Source organism: Gorilla gorilla, chromosome 17, assembly GCF_029281585.2.
Source record: "Gorilla gorilla gorilla isolate KB3781 chromosome 17, NHGRI_mGorGor1-v2.1_pri, whole genome shotgun sequence".
Lineage (NCBI taxonomy): Eukaryota > Metazoa > Chordata > Mammalia > Primates > Hominidae > Gorilla > Gorilla gorilla.
Window position 1 is genome coordinate 84,806,085 of NC_073241.2, and position 20,424 is coordinate 84,826,508.

General features: G+C 38.8%; 1 protein-coding gene and 1 non-coding gene across 30 annotated transcripts in view; one reads left to right on the forward strand and one right to left on the reverse strand.

Moving 5' to 3' along the window:
- TCF4 (transcription factor 4) overlaps nt 1-20,424 on the reverse strand; it is a 367,386-nt gene that overhangs the window by 251,855 nt on the left and 95,107 nt on the right. The gene's annotated exons all lie outside the window — the stretch shown is intronic.
- On the forward strand, nt 4,297-4,408 carry MIR4529 (microRNA mir-4529). Its single transcript, NR_106476.1, has one exon. It is a non-coding gene; the product is annotated as a microRNA mir-4529 (primary transcript).

Here is a 20,424-nt window from a genome sequence, read left to right on the forward strand (position 1 = left end):
GGACTGCCACACCAGGCTAATTTTAAAAGTTTTCAATTACAGTGCAGTTATAATTATATAATATGTTGCTTCTGAACCATTTGTAAGTTGCATCAATTATATCCTTTTACACCTTAGTACTTCTGTGTGCACTTCCTAAGAACAAAAACAGTACTATTATCAAAATCAGAAAATATACTGTGGGTACTTAGATCCAATCCATAATCCATATTCCAATAGGGCACTTCCTCCATCTCCGGTAGAAGACAAAGTCCAGGATCATGCACTGCACTGAATTGTCTATCTCTTTTATCCATTTGAATCAGACATAATTCCTCAGTCTTTTCCTTCTGTGATATTAGAATTTTGGAAGAATACAGGCCGGTTATTTTATGGAAATGTTTCTCAATTTGGGAGGATCAGATGCTTCCTCATGATTATATTCCAGTGGATATAATACTACAATAGTGGTCTGGTGTCCTTCCCAGGACATCACTTCCAGAGCCCCTTGATGGCATGTTGGTCTGCCCCTCATGTGCTATGCCAATTTTGATCACCTGGTCAAAGTGGCTTGCAAATTCTGCAATGTATGATTATAATTTGTCCCTGTTGAACTAATCACTAATCTATGGAAAGATTCGTTAAGAACATTCAAACTAATTTTTAAGTATGTGCTTATTGAAAAAAATTAAAATACAAAAATGTGTAAGGTAAAAAGTGATAATGCCCTCAAGTCTCACTTGCACCACTCTTAGACGAGCGATAATCCATCACAGCTTCCTATTTCCTTACATATCCTCACGTCTCTGATCAACTGGTTTTGACAGCCGCAGAAATGTAGGGCAATAAATGCTAAACTTGACTGAAGTTTCTGTTCTATTTGAATTGGTAAGAAATATTCTTCAATCGTTGATCATCTAGTGACATTTCAATGGAGACAATGATTAGTTGTAGCCCTGTGACCTAGGTGGGAGTGGGGAGGGCAGGAACAAGAATATATTCAGGCATATTTTACTATTAATTTTGAAGGAATTCGGCCAAGATGAAGACAAGATGGACTGATCCACTTGTGAATTAATGCAATGTATAAAGGCAAGTTAAAGAATCAGTTTTGGAGCCATGCTACCCTAACAGGCTATTTGGTGCCTCCTTCCACCACATTCTGTAAACCATTGTGTAAAAAGGAGACCTGCCATTTCAGAGGCACTTCCCAATTAAATTCAAATGCAGAGACAAGCATACTTATGACACAGAAAAATTTAGTGTGGTTTCCATGGGCTGACGTACAAAAAAAAAAATTGGAAACATCTAAAATATTTTAGAAGGGGGAGATAAGTTGAGTTGCCACTTTAAAAAGAATACATTCCCACATTTAGAGAGCAGGTATACAAATGAACTAGCCACCTCACAAAGTGAAGAGTGAAGGGTGACCCCAAAAAAGACTGAGAGGAACTTTGCCATTCAATACAGCATAAGCATATCATACAATATTGAGTGAGTTAACTTGTTATAATCAATATAAGGTAGAAACAGTCCCTTTAACCTTTAGATGAAGCCCTCGTTGTTTTTTTGTTTTTTGTTTTTTGTTTTTTTTGAGATGGGGTCTTGCTCTTCATCTAGGGTGTATGTAGTGCAGTGGTGCGATCAGGGCTCACTGCAACCTCAACCTCCCAGACTCAAGCAATCCTCCCACCTCAGCCTCCTGAGTAGCTGGGACCACAGGCACACACCACCACACCCAGTGAATTTTTTGTAGAGACAGGGTCTCACTATGTTGCTCAGGTTGATCTCCGACTCCTGGGCTCAGGCAATCCTCCCACCTCAGCCTCCCAAAGTGCTGGGATTATAGGCGTGAGCCACCATGCCCAGCCTACAGCCCTTGTCATTTTATAAACTGAACAGTGCTGACATATTTCAACTGTGATTTATAAAGGCTGAGAAAATGTTCCTCACAATTCCACTTCAGCCAAATGCCTGGCAGACACTGGCAAAGGTTTCTCTTACTTGGGCTTATAAATGTGTGTGTGCATGTGTGTGCATGTGCCTGTGTGTGTAAAATCAGCATACACACACACACGATACACAAACTTGCATTTCCTAATAGTTTCTTGATATTAATGATGGTGTTTAAAACAGTTCCCATATGTTACAACTTGTTCAAATGATACCTCCTTATTTTCTATGAAATTGGTCAGAGGAGTCTGACTGGTCATTTGGTCTCACGATAATGTAACCACAATTTTAATTATGCTTTCTGCTTCCTATTTTTTATATACTCATCCCATTTAAAATGCAATATCTGGGATCATTTAAAGTATAAAATTGGGATCAAGAGAAGTTACCTACCTAAACACGAGCAGACTAAAATCATTTTTCAAAAGAGGAAAAAACAAAAATCACAAGAAAATTGGTAGATGCCCTATATAAAAGAGGCTATTTTGCATAAGACATACTTTCACCCTTTCATGCTATTACGATTACCTGTTTAATTCTAACAGAGAATAGAATACTTGCTAATGTTCACAAGGAATACTTGCTGAAAGAAGAAAGGTGTACGGTGTTATAATGACTGAGTTTTCACAGCTAGCAACGTACATTTTTAAACCATGTCAGCAATGAAAACAAAACTGTGAGTCTCCCCTCTGTGTGTCCTTTTTCACAGGGCAGTGCCCAGGCATACTGCAACACCATTTCACCACCAGGGCACACGCAGTTGCCATCAGTTTAAGAAACGCCCAGGACTTTGCTAGCAGGACAGGTCTATGAGGGAAAAATGGACCAAGGTTTCCTCTAAACCATGCTGCTTCCCTTACTTTCACTTTCAGGTTCTATAAAACATGTTCACTACTGAAGTAGTGAAAATACATCTGCCTTACTTTACTAGTCCAGCTGTTGGGGGTAAGACCTGAAAGAGATGAGAACGCATCAACTAATGATTTCTTAGGTTTAATCACATCAAATTCCTGGGAATAGGCATTTTTGGTTCTAGTAGGTCTGCAACTTGGATGCATCCTGCCTTTTGCCCGTCTGATAACTAGTGGAATACCAGTCAGAAAGAGATGAGCTGCTCTGAGGTACTGGTCTTACCAATTCAGTAAGTGGAATGGTAAAAAGCTGTAACTCTTCCTCAGGAATGGAAGATATGTCATTAGTGTGAAAGGAGATAGAGGCAAAGACCTGAAGAATGACGATAACCAGGCATCTTGAGAGAAAACAAGAAGCAGGGAAGGGGTTCCGGGAAAGCCGGAGCTGTCAGTAGAGAATAATGATTTATCTGATGAGATTAGCAGACAGTTTGATTAGAAAAGATGCCTTTTTAACACAGCAAAGATTGCAATGTTACTTTAAGATTTGTTGTAGGAAAAAGCCGTGCCTGCCAAATGTGGTCTGTAACAGCACAGGCTAGCCATGAGTGATACAGTGGGAAAATAGCCACTAAGCCAGATTTTATTTGATTTGTACTGATGATTTTTATTAGAATACATGGATCATTGCTTCAACCTTTCCATGTAAAACCAAATCAAATTCAAAAACTCACACATCAGTCACCTAACCTTATGTCATTCCTTCTGCTTTACTCAAGTTGAGCCACATTTCAGCTGATCTGTCCCCGATAAATTGTTCAGCTACTCAAAACTGTTGGGCCAAATTCTGGGAGGCAAGTGGTACACAAAAGAAACTGCGAAATCTGCAGTTACAAGTAAGAAACCTACAGAAAAGAAATACTGCAACCTTCCGAAATGCAGAATGAATTCAAAACAATATACAGCCATGCAAAACAAGACAAAACGAATTATCCTTATTGTACCAAATAAGTTGTAATTTGTTTGTAAAAGGCCCCCACTTCCCCCAGCTTTTTTTACTTAAGCCCTTTTCAATTCAAGGCACTGTAAAGAATTTTGCAACCAGAGGAAGTCCACAGTTCTGTGGCATAAGGAGATTTAAACTGCAACAAACAGTTTTAAAATTAAAAATGTTCAACCTTTAAGGTGAAAATTATAAATGTTAAATATTATATTGGTGGGAAATCTCTGTATTATTTAGAAGAATTGCTTCATTAAAAGGAATGAAGTTTAATTACATGAAATATGGCAATGGGTTTCCAAAGAAAAAGTGCCAATAACCTACTTCCCACCATTTCTTTACCTTTTTTGTTTTTGCATTAACATTTTCCCTTTCTTCCTCAAACATTGCAAGTTTCATTTTAAACCTGTAACCAATACTTATGTCCATTTCTAGTTAACAAATCAGTTCCATCTTCATGATTTCCTTTAGTGTCTCAAACAACTCCGAAATGCAAGTTATTATTTTCTCTTCAGAGAAGGTAAATAACTTCCCCAGTGACAGGCCATCAACAGTCCAATGAAGACATGAAGACCCAATGTCTTCATTGGACTGCTGATGGCCTGTCACTGGGAAAGTTATTTATATGTGGCTCATGCTCAACCTCTGGAAGACACTGGATTTTATCAAATACCCAATACCTCTGAAAACTAGTGGTCACCAAACTTGCAGGCCTCTGGTGTAACCCTCTGTGGCTAAAGCCAGGCTATGTTTTCACCAATCCCCATCTCTTTCTGCCCCTGACCACCTAGGAATCTGAAATTCCCCATCCTCCTTTGCAGTCATGGGATCATATGACTAGGATTTGGCCAATAAAATGTGAGCAGAAGTAATACTTGCCTTCTCCAGACCTGGCCCTTAAAATTTCCCATGTAATCGTCTATGCACCACTCTCCTTTTCCTCTTTGATCAGCCTGATGCCAATATCTAGTGAACTCCAAGGTCCTAGGGGATAGCAGACCTGAGCCATGGAAGAAGCCAGGCTAGGACCAGAGCCCACCCACATTGCTCTGTGACACCAGAGGGTAATAACCCTCTGCAGTGTTAAGCTACTGAAGTTTGGGGATTGCTTGTTCCAGCAATTAGCATACCCTGACTAATGCATCTTCCAAAACAGACTTCCGTGAATTCTGGCGCTATGATTCTATCTTCCAAGTAAAGCAAACATACGCAGTTAGAGCTGGCACCAGTCAGAATTGTGAAGCAGGGGAAACTGGTCTTTGAACTATCCTTCTTTCCCTTTCAGACTTGTTTTCCCCTCTTAGCATTTCCTCCCTCTGAGCACCAAATGTTCTCAGGCTGCTCAGTCTCGTCTGTCTCAAGAAAATAGACACAAGATATTCATTATCCATTCTTTCTCTTAACCATTATCTTTTGAATACCACCCATGGTGGTGTGGTGAGCTGCCTGCTACCTGGGCAATTCTGAAGAAAGTCTTTAACATCTCACATTGACTGCATCCTCATCTGTAAAACGGGAATGACCGTATTTACCCTCCAGTACTGTTGTGATGATTACAGACAACAATGAAAATGTTACCATGGAACCTGGAACACAGTAGGAACTCAAAAAAAAAAAAAAAAGCGGGGGGGGGGGGAGGATACTATGTGTATTACACTTATTGTTATGGTCATAGCATGATATTTGACACCAAAAGGATACAAAATATACATAAAATAGGATGCTTTCTCTCTGAAATATATAATCTAGATTGGGAAGAAAATCTTACGAAAATAAAATACAGTATTTGGTTACTAAAACAAACATAGCAGAATTTTTGAGAAAGGTGAGTTATATGGGCTAGAATCAACACTTGCAAGGTACTGGTGATTTAGGACAGAGTGATACTAAATTTCAAAGGGGCCTAACAGAAAGGTTCATGATTAACCTAAGGGCATAAACTGCTACACCTCAACATTTTTCATGTCACCTTGTGTAAGGCGTGGCCCTGTTCCCGGTCTCTTTATTGATTCAGTTATTAATTCTGTGTCAACCCTAATACAGATGTCACTAAAATCAAACAAACCCTAGTATCACAGTGGTGGGGGACAAGGATTGATTTTACTTTGTACAAAATCTGGCATAGGCCAGGCGTGGTGGCTCATGGGCCGGGTGCAGTGGCTCACGCCTGTAATCCCAACACTTTGGGAGGCTGAGGAGGGTGTATCACTTGAGGCCAGGAGTTTGAGACCAGCCTAGGCAATATGGTAAAACTCTGTCTCTACTAAAAATACAAAAAATTGCTGGGCGCGGTGGCAGGCACCTGTAATCCCAGCTACTTGGGAGGCTGAAGCAGGAGAATCACTTGAACATGGAAGGTGGAGGCTGCAGTGAGCCAAGACTGCGCCACTGCACTCCAACCTGGGCAACAGAGCAAGACTCCATCTCAAAAAAAAAAAAAAAAAAAAAATTCTGGGATGTATCTAATTTGGAAAGAAGGAAAGAAAGCACTGGCATCCTGGTGGGCTCTCCGGCATTATATGTGTATTTCTCTAACTCCATGTTCAATTTTGTAACACACTGGTAACTCGGAATTGGCACAATGTTGGGAGTATTTACACCATGGAAATTGGCAAAAATGACAAATAACGGCTTTTATTCTTTGAAAAAGAGGTTATTAAACATTTACCACCACATCAATGAAAACAATCATTCATTGTGAGGTATTTGTACTCAAATTGCTTCATTTAACTTTCACAGCCATTACTCAGGTAGACTGTATTATCCTCATTTTACAGATGAAAAATCAGGCCTCACAATGGTAACTGATTGGCAAGAAATCTTGTTGTCTGTGCTCCCTGCACGAAAAACCAGGTTGCTTACAAAAGTGAAGAACACCTGGATTTCTTTTTCTCAGTATATCGAAAAGATATTCCCATGAAGACAGAAAGCTGTACTTTAAAAACATCTAAATTCAGGCAGTACTCCTCCCAAAACCTTTAATTTTCTACTCTGCTTCATTTTGCTTCTCTACTCATGTAACTCTCCACTTAATCAACACACACTTCGTTTTTACCACCCTGACTTCTAGACGTCCAATTCAACATTTTGGACCTATGTCCTTCCAAGAATTATCCCTTACGATGTCTCAAGAAATAGACTTGTGCCTAATGACTGGGATACGTTATGAACAATCTTTAAATCAGTGATTCTTCATACACCTGTCCTCACCAAGGTAGTCTATTCCATCTTGGCCTGAGCTACAGTTACAATGAGCAAGTATGGGTTTAGAAAGAGCTGGGAGATTCCTAGAATTCAGATGAGGTTTCTGACATTTATTTAATAATGACTGTTGTCAACAGCTAGCATCAGGATTGGAGAAGGGCCTAGGGGTGAGAAAAGCCTGAAAACTTCAACAGGTATCAGGTGCAATCTGAGATACAGTGGATCTACTATATTAGCAAGGACAAAAAGGTTCTTTGTACCCCTCACCTCTGACACTTCCATGTCAACTTCACCCTAAAGCAGGCTTCTCTCATGGTCATAGGATTCCAGATCTACTTGCTTCCTCATTGACTTTCAATGGCAGCAAGTTCAGTCTATAAAAGAGCAAAATTCCTGCTGAACTTTGTCCTGATTGGGACCATCATGGAACAATCCCTAAAGCCAAAAAATACCATGCATGGATTTGCTTAGGCCTGGATGACCCGAATTAATCACCGTGATGAGAGGGATAGGATTACCTTGATTGTTTTAGTCCAGTCACAGTAGCCCACCAGGGATGTAGTGATCCCACACAAATCACACAGATAGCACACACTGGGGAAGGAGTAGAGTATACAGTAGTGAGACAACCACAGGTTGGAGACACCGCCTCAAGAACCACTGGCATATTAACAGTGTACAGTGTATTGCTTAAGAGGTCTTTGTGAACAGACATGCAAACTCCCTCCTTCAGATACTTCAGTCTTCCTATTGATGTCAGGATTAGAGCAACTTTCTTAATTGTGAACATCAAGGTCATCCTGATAACATACCCTCACGCCCTCGTGTTCTCTCTTCCAGTTACCCTGATTGCCTTTGACGACACTCAAGTACTTCATTGGCCCTTCTGCTGCAGAACTTGAACACGTGGTTCTTCAAATACAGTACTTTCCTCCCAACTCCCACCACTCCACTTTCCTACTATGACTATTTCACTCCTGTATCAACTCAGCTGAATCATCATTTCCTTGGGTCAGCTTTCCTTGTCCCCCCTGACTAGCAATAAATGTCCTCCTCAATCAAGTGTCTTGTCCTTCTCCTTCATTGGACTTGTCATAGATGTAATTTTATATTTTTAGGATTCTCAAGTAATTTCTTGCCCACTGAAGAATACGCTGCATAAACACAAGGGATGCGTCTGGTTTGCCTTCTATCCCACCCTCAGTACCCAGCACGGGGTAAGGGCAATAAGGCACCCTCGGCGACTCTTGGTGAAATGGATGGCTGTGTCTTTAGCCCCTCAAAGGGGCCGTCCATATATCCAAAATGCCAGCTGAATTCATAAAGTTACGAACCATTCTGCAGTGCTCCTGTGACTTTGAGAAGAACACCTAACATGATGAAAATGTATAATGAGTTTTCACCTTGTCCACTGTTAGCTAGAGAAACTACAACCACAGGTACGCTATAAAGGTTAGTTTGGCACAATACATCTTTTCTCCATAATTTAAATACTCGTTCGTTTCACAAATATGCAAGTACAGATTAAGATTCAGCAAGAAATATGCAGATCAGTCCTCTTAACACATTGAAACACTTCACTTGCCAGTCACATGACCAGATGCAGTTAATGTACAAGTCTCAAGCTCAGTGATTTCTATAGTAAAAATGCAGTGAAACAGTCAGACTTCATGTATGCCTTATCCCCTGACAGAAATAATCTCTTATATGGTCATTGTAAAGGGAAATATTTGCCTCTTTATGCTCACTTTGATATGCACCCTAGTGATTTGATACATATTATATAATCATTGGCCTCAGGACAGAGGAGAAAACAACTGTTACCTCTACAGTGAAACAGCTTTCTGTGATCAGGTGATAGCAAGATAGAAAGTGGGTTAGGCATTCTGCGTCACTTACTTGGATGGCAGTTACAGCTCAGCATTTTTTGGAAAACCTTTCCCCTGTAACTTCCCCATTGATGAACAAGAGTACCATTAATATTTAAAGTTCTGCTTCATTTATAATAACCAGAACCACCACGCTAACAATAAATACCCTAGAGCAGTTTACTGCTTTCAATTTTTCAAAGCACTTTCGTGCACAGTATTTCATCTTCCTTTACAACTTTATACATCAGAGAAAGTCAGGGCTTGGTCCAAGTCCTCAAGGCAAGTTATTGGAAAAGCTGGGAGGAGAACCTATAATTTCTCCTTTCAACCTCTTTCCAAACTGCCTCTTACCCATTTTCTTATGTTATGAGAGAGAAGTGACATCTGCAGAAACTGGAACTCCAAATTTGGATGAAAGATGTTCTCTGTAGAAAAAGTTATCTTTCCTCTTTCAAATTAATTATTCAGAATCCCAATTTCCTAATTACAAGGGCTTTTCTTTTGGGTTAAATATGCCCCACAGAAAATCTCAACGGTTTAAATTAATACTGACTCTGAGAAGCATTTTAAATTCATTTTCATAGACTTTTTTCCTCTTCCTCTACCCAGAAACATAGAGAATATGTTTAAATTAAAGATGCATTTGAGAGATGACAATTCATATCACTTTGTAAGCCATACCTGAAAATTCTCCAAGGCAAGAATAAGTAATCAAACCTATTAACAATTCACCTATGAAGAAAAGTGCTGCTGTAAATAATGAGTTTAGGCAAAGTCTACAGTTCAGTCCAAGTTGCTAAAATCTCGTCTTTTTCTTAATTGTGCATGGCAGTGGGGCCCATAAGTAAACTGAGTGCGGGCCTTGGAAACCAGTCCTTGTGTGGACAGAACATCTATTATAAAAGCTCACTCACATGGACTTAAGCATATGACTGTACCCCATGTGTTGTGGTAGAGAAAATAACAACAGATTTAGATAAATTTTAAAAATACAAACATGACTTCCTTTTTTATTCAGAATGTGAGTTTATCAGAAGATACAATGACACTGTTAGTTCTGTTGGTCCAATATCTATTTTTCTCTTCTTCCTTCTTAGTAGAACGTGCAGCAGTTTTTGGTATAATTGCTATTTGTTCACATAGCCACCACTCCTCCTAGTGGATCAGGAACAGGTGACCTCATTTCCAGTTCCAGAGGGAAACCCCCAAGTCCTGCAGCCAATCACACCCCTTGCCTTCCCCAGGCCAGATACTGGTTTCAAAATGAGCAGTAAGACACAAAGGTGCAGCCTCTACTGGGTTCTTGGAAACATCTCCCTACTCCAAGGAAAGAGACACATCAGTAGACGACCACTTATCCTCTTTGATGATTTTTCTGTTTGGATGTGATGCCCAGAACCAAAGCAGGAATTTCCTTATCATTCCTAGGATGAAGGCAGTACACAGAGGAAGGAAACCACCAGAGATTTGGGAATAGGTAACGTAATGTAATACATTTCCCTATGTTTAAGTCCATTTGAGTCAGGGTTTTCTTTTGTTGCAGCTGAAAACATCCTAAAATAAACAGTAGATCTCCCCCTCCACCAGCACCCCAGTAGGTTTATGAACTTACTGCTCACTGAGGTTCTTTAACAAGAAATACCAACTCTGGATAAATCTAGACTTCATCTATCCAACGGCAATCCTCTCCTGGCCACTCATTTTTGTCTAAGTCCACAGAAGCATCATTTTCAGGAAATGTATAAGTTACATGCTGCATAATTCCCCATTTAACCCTTCTCTGATCTGTGCATGCATCTTTGCTCTCACCTCTCCTGGTCCCTGTGGCCCTCACATGAATAGAATCAGCCAGCAAATGCCTAATGAGCACTTAGCAAAGGTAACGTTAATGGCTACAAAAGGTACCTAAAAAGCATTTTTTCTTTTGGATTTACCAATATCATATCTACACACATGCTACATACACAGACTAAGGACTGCAGAATTTTCCTCATGTATTTAGCTATACACATTTTTCTGGGAAGAGAGTCTACAGCTTGCATTGGATTTTCAAAGCAGTCCCTGACTTCATGAAGGTTAAGAACCTCACTCTGGATCAGCTACCATTTGGCAAACCACACTGTCTGGATGTGTCACACACACAGAATGTGTTCCCCAGAGCTTCATATTTCTTGCTTGAGGCAAACCATCTTTAAGTATTAATAATACTGAAGTTTTACGGTATTTTGGACTAAATAAAATTTTGTGGGCTCTCCTGGAGCCTCAAAGGCCATTTATATTTTCATTTCAATAGAAGGAAAAATAAATCCTACTACTTAGAAATATGGGACAGAACCTAACTCTCTGTTTGTACCTCTTCAAATAAATTATGAATCCTGAGCTCAAAATTTAGTTGAAGAGACAAAAAGTATATTTGAAAAATAACTAATACAAGGAAAAAGTTTTAAGTTTAAGCTACAAATGGTAAATAAACACCAAGGGATTGTTACTGAAATAGTTTTTGAAAAGGAGACGGAAGTTTCCTTGAAGCAGGACTCTTAAGAAAAGGCAAGAAGGAAAGCCGGGCATGGTAGCCATGCTGCCTGTAATCCCAGCACTTTGGGAGGCTGAGGCGGGCAGATGGCTTGGGGCCAGGAGTTGGAGACCTGCCTGGCCAACATGGTGAAATTCCATCTCTACTAAAAATACAAAGATTAGCCGGGCGTGGTGGTGCACACCTGTAATCCCAGCCACTCAGGAGGCTGAGGCAGGAAAATCGCTTGAACCGGGGAGGCGAAGGTTGCAATGAGCCAACATCACACCACTGCACTCCAGCGTGGGTGACAGAGTGAGACTCTTGTATCAAAAACAAAAAACAACAACAAAGAACAGAAGACAAGAAGGAAATCAAATATTGGAGAGCACAAAGAAGTGAATTCCAAGGTGTGGCCAGAGAACAGGTGAAATCGTAGAGCCCAGGTAGCAAAGGGTAACACTTTAACTCAAGACGCATGGAAAAATCAAGACCAGTCTTATTTCACTGAAGAGTGAGTCTAACAAAGTCATGAAAGGTAAGAAGATCTGGAACTTCTCCATAGAAATGCCTCAAGACATTTTACTTGACCTCACTCAATGTAACTAACTGCAGCCTTTGCCAACCCCCTCCCCTCCTTTCCTCTTTTAACTAGCATGTCTCATAATAAGGACCTGAAAACAGGTTCCCTAACTTCAGCAAAGGTGCCCACTCCAATCTACTATGAGCCACTGACAACTGTCACTTCTCCATACAAAAATCTTCAGTGGCTCCCTATTGCTTTGGGTATAAACTTAAAATTCCTTAGGCTAGCATTTAAGGTGCTCAGGATCTGTGTGTACTTTCTTCTCATGTTACTGTACATTGGCACTTACTTCTGTGCCTCAGTCACACCAGACTCCTCACCGTTACCTAATATATCCCTGGCTGTCGAGTCTCGTGTCTTTCCTCAACCTGGAAAACATTCTTTCCCACCCAACAAATGCATGAAGAATGAATAAATAAATGCATAATGCCACTGAGGAAACACTCACACACAGATATCAATCAATCAATTACATACATACATATATTTATATTTGTTGGTTGGTATCTTTGTTGATTGATCCCCACCAGGACGCAAGCTTCAGAAGGACAGGAACTCTGGGCACCTATGAACCAGGGTTGACACCAATGCCTGGCTAAGGGCTCAATGAACATTTGTCATGTGAAGAAGTGCATTTATTAAACATGAAAATTCAGAATCTTTGTCACGAAAAGAAAACAGAACCAAATTCATATAATTTGACAAAATAATCATCAATAACTAAAAGAATGTTTTTAAATGGTGATAGAAATATATTATTACAAGATACAATATAATAAGTAAGAAAGTATTTTTTCCCAGCAAGAGCTTCCATTTTATGCTTTATTTCTCTAAAACACTGAGTGAGGGGATCAATAAAAAAAAAAATAGACAAGGATGGGATAACAACTTGATTTGAAGCATAAAAATTTCTATGAGATGAAATTCACAAATTATTACCCCTTTAAAATGTAAAACAGATTTGAAATGGCATGACTTGACTACCTGATATATAGTTTATTACTGGTTTACCCAAGGGATTGTATACAAAGCTCTCCATTTTCTTAAAAAAAAAAAGTAGAACCAGCTGGTAGATATATACAGTGCCCTTCAAAAGCCCCTGTTAAAGCCACAAATAATTGCAAAACTTGTTCAAATCAAATGGACAATTTATTTTATGTATGATTTTGCAAAGCCTTTACAAATATCCATGGATGGCTTTGCACCCCATTTGAAAGGATTTGCTATAAAACTGCACTGGCATAAACAAACAAAACTATTCTCAATATTTATACTTATAACAGAAACCTATGAGGTTCTATATTCAGTTGTGGTCATGAAAATCCTTACTCCCTGGGTTTTCATTAGCTATAGTCTAATATACAAAACAAAGAGGGTTTTCCGTTTAAATGTGACACACATATATTCTGTTTTGGTGTCCGTATTTCAAGCATTTTTCAAAAATTCAGTCACAAGGGAGAAAAGCAAAGAAATGTATACATTTTAAAACATACCATAGCCTTCTGTAATATAGAAACGATTACATAAACAGGAGTGAAATTGGTTTTTTTAAAGTCTTTCCTTCAAGTTTTTGGCCCCAGAAGAGGTTGAGAATTAGGACATGGAGAAGAGAGGGGAAAAAAAGGAGTATTGGCCAATAAAACGCCAAACAAAGCAACTGAGCTAGGATAAAAACTGAAAGGTGCTTGCCAACACAAAAGCACAACTTAAGCTGCAGCTCTGTCCTCCCAGAGACTACACAGGGCAGGGAGCCTGATGCTACTAACCTAGGGTTTCTAATGATTCCAATCCTGCATCCTCACATCAGAGGACAGGAAGGAGAAAGCAAAGGGCTGTTCAAACAGCCATCACCAAGTAAAACAAGGGACACTCCCTTGGCTCCTGCAGCTTAGGTATGCCTCAGGAACCTTTTGTTGTTATTGTTCTCTTTTTTTCTCTGTCTCTTTCTAATTCAGAAGTGTAGCTTCCACGTAAAGAAGAGAAGTCAAAGGGAGAAAAGACTCTCTTTACAAAACAAGCTTTCCAAACACACCTGTCCCCTATTTTGACGATTGTGTGTACCTGTGCTGATATTAGAAGCATGATTTGTAATCCTCCAATTTACCCCACAATTTCCTGTCACCTAGAATCTCTGTGGCAGTTCATTCTCCAAAGTTCATACAAATACGAATCCCAAGAGTGTGGTGGGGGACACATGACAGAGGCTGGTCCAGGGCCACCACTCCCAGTGGAGCCCAGGAATCCGCAGTTACAAAATACATCCAGCATATCAGGATGTGGGGGCACCCACTTTGAGAAGTACTGGGGCATCAGTTAGAGCCACAGTTTTCCTAATTCCAACTGTCCCTCAGATCTGGAGCACTGTTAAAAATACATATTCCTGGGTAGCTCCAAGAGATACTGAAGCAGATTCTTCTAGATGGGACCCAAAAGTCTGAATTTCACCAAGCCTCTCCTCTGCCCACCCCTTGACCTCCCCACATACTGTCTGATGGCAGGAAGTGAGCTGTAATCTCTTTCAGGCTCTTTGGGAGGCACGTTGCCTACAAGTGCCACGAGCTGCAGTCGAAGAGAAGATAATAAAGTACAGAGCCTCAAGTACCAGGCGAGTATCAGGGCGGATGTTAATCATCACCCCAAACAAGAAAAGCGGACCCACAGTGCACCAAGAACTCCAGAGAACCGAGTGGTATAAATGATGAAAGTACTGATAATCTGAACTCAGGAGGGGCGACTACCAAAAAAAATAGCTGAAGACCAAACAAACAAAAAAACAAAAGAAACCTTTTATGAGGGAAAATGATTTGCCATTTTCCACAAGGCAATCTGCATCCTGAACACAAATAAATGCACCACACAAGGGGATGTAATTTTGAAACAGACCTAGAAATCCTCAACGTTGCTTTCAAATCTCCCCCATAGGACTCACCAACACTCAATGAGAGTCTGTTCTTAAACAACCTGAAACCACGAACACCTAAGCACATGTGAAATATCAAAACAAAACACTTCCCCCACATCCCAATCCCGGCTCGGTGATGAAAAGCAGTCGTCATTTGATTCAATCAGACCACATTCAAAGCAGGTGGTTCCGAGCATTATTTGAGCACACAGTGCCAGCTCCTTCTCCACATGCACCAAAATACATGCGGATACTTTTTTAATGACACATGAAGAATTAGAAAGAACGGTTTCAAACCTTTTTGTGGGTAAAATTTAATCCCCACATTTTTAGTCAAAAAGCATAAAGAATATCTTACTGAGAAAATGTGCCTCAGAAGAGCAGCAAAGCATAAGGAAATACCAAGAAATTAAAATAAGAGTTGTGTGAAGTCTTCATATCAAAGCCAGTCAAAATGGGATTTCTGCGGTTATTTTGCCTCTCTTTGGCAGGCTCCTTTAAAAAGGCAGATTCAAGATATTTTTTATTTATTTAGATATATTTATTTATATTTGCAAATTAGATGCCAAAACAGCAACAAACGTGGGCTAGAGAGGCACATATTTCTGAACTCCAATCCCTTTCTATTTATTAACTATATGGCAGGAGTAATATACTTAATCTTATAGCTCAGTTTGCTCATCTGTGAAATGGGAATAATATATACTGTTTGACAGATTAAATGAGATTACTGATGTACTATACCTAGCAGAGTATCATACACGTTGATATGAATAGTACACGCAAGTGTTTATTATCAACAACTGCTGAAATTAACCTTTATTTGACAAAAATAATTTAGATAGTTTGATTTAGAATGGAGCAAAAAAAAAGAAACTGAATAATCACATAAAATATGACTTAATAACTTATTGTGTGGTTCAGGCACGTTAGCAACCTCATTAAAGGCAGACACCATTTCCTCCACTTTCTCCGTAAGGCCAGAGAAAGGAATACGGAGATGACCTGACCATTCCACATAAGTACGTGCTTAACAAATTCTTCAATTTAAAAATAAATCCCATTTAGACTGCACCAGTATTTTTACAAACATCTTCAGTGCGGTATAGAAATGTTGACATAGAAAAGGAATGACTGAGAATGCTATTTAGTTGAGAGAGATTAGAGAAGATATTGGAACAGTATTAATGGAAAGGTTAAGAAAAAGCAAGGAGAAAAAAGGAAGTCTTTCAAAAGATGATTTTCCATTAAACTTCAGTTGATTATGGGGGAAAAAAAAATCCAGGCTATTAGTCTGCAGTGTTGGTTAATAGTTTTCCTTATTTTGAGAAAACAATGAAAACTAATGAGTTACATCCAGCAGCTTTAAAAAATGAATTCTGTGCATAATTCGTAAGCCCTTCACCACATGCCTCTATGCAGTCCTTCTTTTAGTTAAGGTTTCAAATTAAGGTTATTATTTATGAGAAAAAGTTGGAGAGACATTAAGAGCTATAACAAATCCCCCAGACCATCATGGGGGCGGGACGGCGGTGGTTCCATTCACAATGAATGGAAGACATACTCCAGGCCAAATATTTAAACAGGGGTGCAAAGGATACACACACAGCAATCCGCAGGCACCTGTCACTGCAAAATTCAACACTCACACAATCGAAAGGGCATTTGTGTTCACAAATCAAGCAATTATATCCCTAACTATCCATCTGCATATGCAATTACCCAGTCTGTTGCACAGAGAAGCAGATTTTTGCAGGTGTTTCCTTACCATCTTTCCTTCAAAATCCAGTTGCCCTTTATGTCCCCAAATCTGGGCACATACCAGTTCTCTAATTGAATCTTCCTGGCACTATGGTGAGGATCAAGTGTTATGTTTTCACATACCGCGCTCACACACAGAAGATTCTGTAATCTAATCAGGCTCTTGCTCCTGATCACCACTTAACTAATGGTTTAATGGGCTCCGTTTACACCTTGATGTTAAAGCATGTGCAATGTGCCTCATGACTCCTTTGATGAATCTGTTCCTAGGTTCTCTGACACATTCCAATTTTGCGTATGTACTTTAAAATCTCAGCGTTAAAACTCTGGTATGCCAAGTAAAGTTAAATAAACAGAATGACAAAGCAGTAGACAGAGAAAATGAGCATGTGTGGTTGAGGGCAGTGCATTTAATCAAAAAGGAGCTTTTTTGAATTTTGGAATCATAGAAATTCAAATTGCAAAGTGTTTTCTATACTCAGAACTTGTTAAACATTTTGTTCCGATTGGTGCAAATTGTGCGTCTGTGCAGTCCTATTATACTTGAGAAATCAATAACTTCTCAGCCCTGAGGATATCTAGGGACCAGTTCCCCTTTATGTCAATCTCAGACCTAAGTTAATCTCAGACTCAGCTTCATAGAATCTGAGGAACAGGACATCAGATGGCATCAAATCCAATAATCATCACAGGAATAGAAACCAAGGTCCAAGTAAGTGCAAAGATATCCCATGTCTCAGACTGTGCTTAAAGGATTGATTCTAGAACCTTCATATGTTTGAGAGTATTTCTAACTTTAATTTCTTCACTGTTTGAATTTAATGTTCATGTTCTGCTACACAATCATTTATATGCATGCTTCTTTAATTTCCTAGATTTTCCTGGATGTACAGTTAAACAACAAAGTCTATTTAAAATAGCAGTAATTTGCAGTTCTAGAAAAGAGAAAAGTTGGGGGGTCAAACTTCTTTCTTCCTTACAGAAGCTTCTAAAAACATAATTAATATGTTCTTTTTAACAAATATTCTACACTACCTTTAAAGCATTGTTATTTAGATTTGAACAAGACACAGATTATTTTCTACTTGCTGTAAATTAGGCAAGCCTGCCAGGCAGGGAGACAACCAAACCTACAGCTCAAGTCTCCTGACTTCTTATCTTCATACCAAGGGTGAGATATTGCTGGTCCTGAGATAGATCTTATTTGCCCTGCACAGGATTCTTGGAAATGTTAACTGAATGAATGAGGGGGCACGAATGCCCCAGTTGCCCTAAACTCACCTCTCCTTAACATCTGCTTCACTCATTCATACTATCTGGCTAAAGCCCAAAGTCAGGTGCATTGTCAAGGCTCTGCTCTATACTCACTGGTCACCACTGTGACCAAACTGTTAAGAAGGTAAGAGAAGGAGACACATACACATATCCACCAACACCTCCACCCACAAAGACAGGCCTCTCTTGGAGAATGGACAAAAGCCATCGATAGAGCCAATTTCACATCTCCATTGACATAGCTACCAATATCTGAGAAGATATAGCTATTATTTGGTATTAAAATACTCGGGTAGAGGACCTCCATATCTGTTCACATGTTACAAGTAGTATTTTTCAAGACGACAGGACAGTCAGCATGAGTGGCACAGTGACCCTAGAAAACTGTCCTAAACAAAGTCTATTTTAAAAAACAAGAAACTAAATACCATTACCAACTTGAAAGGCCTTAATTTAAAAAACCTTTTGGGGTAAGTTAGCATTTCACAAAACTGTCTTCTGCAGAATGTTCCACATGGGAGGTATTTCATGAAAAAAGGAGTTCTCTGGTCAAAGCAATTTGGGAATCATTACAAATAATATCACTCTCTAGGGGTGTTTTACAATATTTAATGCAGAATGGACTGAAAATAAAATTTCTATTAACATGTCTTGAAACAAGCTTTTTTTTAAAACGCTGGTCTACATTATTCTTTCAGAAGGCTCAATAGGAAAAGGGAAGTAATGTAAATGATAAATTACTGTTTTCTGAATTATATGAAATACATTAAAAGCTAATAATGGAATATAGTATAGGCTTCAATATTTACACATCTCCTTGATAATTCTTGAACACAGAAAAATGTGGGAAAGTTAATTTATAAATTACTTGATGAATCTTATTAATATATTGTTCACTTAAGTTTGTGTAAATTAATACAAAATTACACAAATACACAAAATACATATCCCAAGTAAAATATCCAAATACCAAAATGCCTTTGTCTCTCTGCAAAAGATGTGACAGTAGGTTCTTGCCTTCAGTTTTTGTAGTCTACAGTTTCTGTAGACTAGTTAAGCTAGTCCTTAATCCAATTTATTTCCCCAGGTCAAAGATCCTGCACCTGTCCCATCAACTCAAATATAAACAGCAAGATATATTTCACATACATTGAAATAATGTGAGGTGGTGAAACCAACAGACTTAGAAGATTGAAAAATATTGGACTTGAGGTCACGTTTGATTTTATAAATGTTTTCCTCATTTTTATATTACTTTGCATATACTCCCCTACTTAAATATTATATTCTTAAATAACTACTCCAGTTGCCATTGACAGCTAGATTTTTACTTCTCTGACCAAAACATAGCAATTTGTTTGAAATATTATGGACACACACACACACACACACACACACACACACACACAGATTAGTCAGGCATGTACAACCAGGAAGAAAAAGAAGTGAAGCAATTTTAGTCAATACAAGCTCTTCTCCAACTAATAAAGTAACCACAAACTGTACATATATTCTATTTGAGAAAAAAAAAAAGAAATGAAAAACTGTGGAATCACATGAAAGGTGGTTTGGATGCACACAGAGGAAAAATGGCCAGTGAGAATAAAGGGACTTCTCAGCTAAATAGAGAGTCTTTTAAGATTAGTATTATGATTTAAGTCTACTTCAAAATGGTTTCAGCCTTATTAAAATTACATTAAAACTAGCCCTGATGCATTTGCATTTAAAGGGTTGCCTCACACTACTTAGCAGGCGCTGAATTCAGTCCCCATTGATTTATAGTATTAGGGCACTACAATCACAGACATTTTTCAGGATAAAGGACAATAATACCCTGACCAAAAGGGTTTAAGGATGCAAGTCATCAGGAATGTGAATAAGAGAACTACATTTATTTGCACAGCAGAACACATTCACCTGCAACATTAAAACAACCCAGAGAATGCTAGACAAGGGAATTACTCTTCTATTACATGGAAGCCTTACCAGTAGGACCACATTCAATCATGAACATTGTACCCTTGTAAGAACATAAATCTTGAAAAGGAAAGAGATAATAAACTATTTTGTTATTTTAAAGCATCTCAGTTCAAGTTATTAACTTTGATCCTTTCAATCCTATACTAATAGAAAGGAGTATCTTATTGCAACATCTATAAAGATCTGAAACAGATAATGAAGCCTTTCTTTAAAAAAAAAAAAAGAAATCTACACAAAGAAACACAGCTCAAAGAAGTGGGAGTCTTTACTCTCTTTTAAAAGACTATAAATGCATTCTTAGGTCTGGTTCTTTAATCATCAAGAGCTCAACCACAGGGTTACTGGTTTATTATTTTAACCAATTCACAACCTGTTTGATTCAGACTGTTGACTCATTTAAGCCAATAGGTAAGTTGTTTCAGTGTTTTGCACCAAGTGACTTATCAAAAACCTACATTAACATGAGAGAATCAAAAGCCAGAACTAAAGTTCCCATTTCTGTCACACTTAGCCAGCCCAAAAAGTCGGTGGAGAATATTAGAAGGTATTT